Below are 3,206 nucleotides of genomic sequence, written 5' to 3'. Positions count from 1 at the left end.
AGTACACCAAACAGGGACTAGAATGAAATTAGCCTAGAGTCATCCACACCATCGTGTGTCCTTGAGTAGCGAGTACAACATTCAGTGCTGCTGGATGCGCTACTCTTAAGGATCGTATAGTCCAGTGGATTAGGGCGTCATGTGCTTTCGCCCACCATGAGGCAGGCCAAAGCAGAATGGGTTCGAGTTCTCGGCTAGTGCAGTGTTGTTTATATAATGTATATATATATAAATATTATATATAAACATATATATATATATTATAAACATATATATATATATATATATATATATATATATATATATATAAATATATATATTATATATATATATATATATATATATATATATTATATATATATAAACATTATATATATATATATATATATATATATATATATATATATATATATATATATATATATATATATATATATATATATATAATGTGTGTGTGTGTGTGTTGTTTTGCACAAATAGAGAACAAGCGATACGAGATGCAAAACAACCACAGGGGGAGTTGATTCATAGCCCTAAGCCTTTTGTGTTATAATCAACACATCAGGAGCTAGCAGTGTTGCAGAAATGAGTGAAATGTCTCACTAGATTCGCTCAAAGGGAACGTTCTTGGTAAGAATGAGGTAGAGAGGCAGGAAACGCTCAGTGCCCCTGTCACACGAGTGCTAAGTGCCAGAAAGATTGAGTATTATAGAAACAGAGGACAATCAAGCCACAAGGAAATGTAATGGAGTGATTGCCTGGCGAACTAAACATTCGTGACATTTCAATAATCAGAAATTCAGTCAGAATTCCGGACAATATAAAATTGTTTACATTCAGAATATAGATATGTCTGACATTTGTCTTAGGAATTTTCCACAAAATTAAGCAAAAGAAAGCTGGTTTGCGGTAGACTAACTTAAAACTAAAGGGGACATCTGTAGTTATTCCAAGGACAGACAGCCACACTTTATCTATCTCGCCAGACTCTTAGGGCAGACGCTGGACGAGCCAGCGGCTAAAGTATTCGCTGCTAGCGATCAGGGAATGTGCTGGGCTAAGGACTGTGATTCTACCCCTGCAACCGCAAACAGGTGAGCACAAATAGATGAGCACACACACACACAAGCAAGCGAAGAAGTGGAGGCAGGAACTATACATAGTTTTAAGACGAGGTATGATGAAGCTCATGGAGCAGGGAGAGGGAGAACCCAGTAGCGGTCAGTGAAGAGGCGGGGCCAGGACCTGAGTCTCGACCCCTGCAACCACAATTAGGTGAGTACAATTAGATGAGCGCGCACACACACACACACACACACACACACACACACACACACACACACACACACACACACACACACATTCGTGAAAGTTTTGTCTTCCTTTCATAATCTACACAAGCTGGGGAAGTTCTGGCGATCTGCGGGAAAACCAGTGGGAGATGGGCAGTAAACCGAGCCAAGGGAAGCTTCAGCAATGCCACAAAAACTATGCCACACTGAAACGTGGTAAAGAACGGGAAGCTCAAATGAATTACTGAAATAAGCTGTCTCGTGAACTGTGCAAAATGGGATGGTTTGTATTTGCACTGGATTCTACAGTGGCATTGATTGGAAAAAAATAGGTAATAGGTAGTTTGAGGTGTTTTGCAATTTGTATTCACCCCATCCCCATGCAACTTATCAATAGTGTATAAAAAATTTCACCATTTTTTTGTGTTTTTCCCATTTTACATGCAACCTACACCACATCCCATGCACCATAACTCTTCACTTTCGTAAAGTCCAATTATGGGTCCGTTCCTTCTTCCCTCATTACCCATGTTCAACTCCCCCATTACCATCCACACCCCACTTCCACATTTAAAACTATATGTGTGTGTGTGTGTGTGTGTGTGTGTGTGTGTGTGTGTGTGTGTGTGTGTGTGTGTGTGAGCGAGAGAGAGAGAGAGAGAGAGAGAACGTCTCCACCAGATTGATCTGAATTATGGCAGGCTTCTTTAAATCACATTTAAAGGAGGAATCCAGGCATGAAGAAGAGATAAGTCCCTTTACTCTCCTTCCCTTTCTCCCTTTCTCTCTCTCTCTCTCTCTCTCTCTCTCTCTCTCTCTCTCTCTCTCTCTCTCTCTCTCTCTCTCTCTCTCTCTCTCATTTTTAAAAAAAGCAGGTAATATTTACATTAATATAAATTATTAAAGTTTCTCTCAAAGATTACAAAACTTTTTTTTTTTTATCTAGGTGTAAAATACGAATTTTAATAGGGCTCTGGTGGCCTGGTGGTTAACGCTCTCGCTTCACACGGTGAGGGCCTGGGTTCGATTCCCAGCCAGAGTAGAAACATTGGACGTGTTTCTTTCCACCTGTTGTCTATGTTCCCCATCAGTAAAATGGGTACCTGGGTGTTAGTCGACTGGTGTGTGGTCGCATCCTGGGACACTGACCTAAGGAGGCCTGGTCACAGACCGGGCCGCGGGGGCGTTGACCCCCGGAACTCTCTCCAGATAAACTCCAGATAGGGATAATGGAATTTTTAGCAATGGGTAAAAATAAATTTTTATCCATTTCAAAAACATCAATATTAAAAAAATAATGAATTCTCCAGCTTAAAATAATTATTTTCACAAGTTATTAAAATGTATTTTTCAATTTGTGGTTCAGTTTATTTTATATTTAAAAAATATAGCAATTTATACCTAAGAATGGTATTTCTTTGTATGAAATAAACTGTATTTCTTCAACAAAAGTATTTCCTTGCTTTTTATTTGTATTTGTTTACAAAAACAAACATTTGAATTTGAAGATTTTCAATGTGTAGAGATGAAATAATTATTTCTCGAGGAAATCGATTTACCTTCCTAGTCCTCGGATCAGACTTGATTACCTCTCATTCCTGAGGCGCAGTATGACCCCTACGAGTTTAACACTTCACGATAATAAAACTAATAAAATAAAAAAAATTATCATTATAACAAAATATAGTAATAATAATAATAAGAGCCAGTAAAATTAATCTTTTAGTTTATATAATATTTGTGAAAAACAGTTAAGAGGATTTGCATATCTAAGTTCTTATTACCTTTTTATTGTGGGTCTTCACTCTGATGAGGAGGGACGTTATGAGGAGAAGAATGGGGAGTAGGTGGTTGAGGGTAATGGGGATGGGAGAGAGGCTGCAGGAGATGAATGGGTGGAGGGGATGGAGGAGT

This window comes from Cherax quadricarinatus, chromosome 4 (assembly GCF_038502225.1).
Source record: "Cherax quadricarinatus isolate ZL_2023a chromosome 4, ASM3850222v1, whole genome shotgun sequence".
Taxonomy (NCBI): Eukaryota; Metazoa; Arthropoda; class Malacostraca; order Decapoda; family Parastacidae; genus Cherax; species Cherax quadricarinatus.
This window is presented reverse-complemented; position numbering follows the sequence as displayed.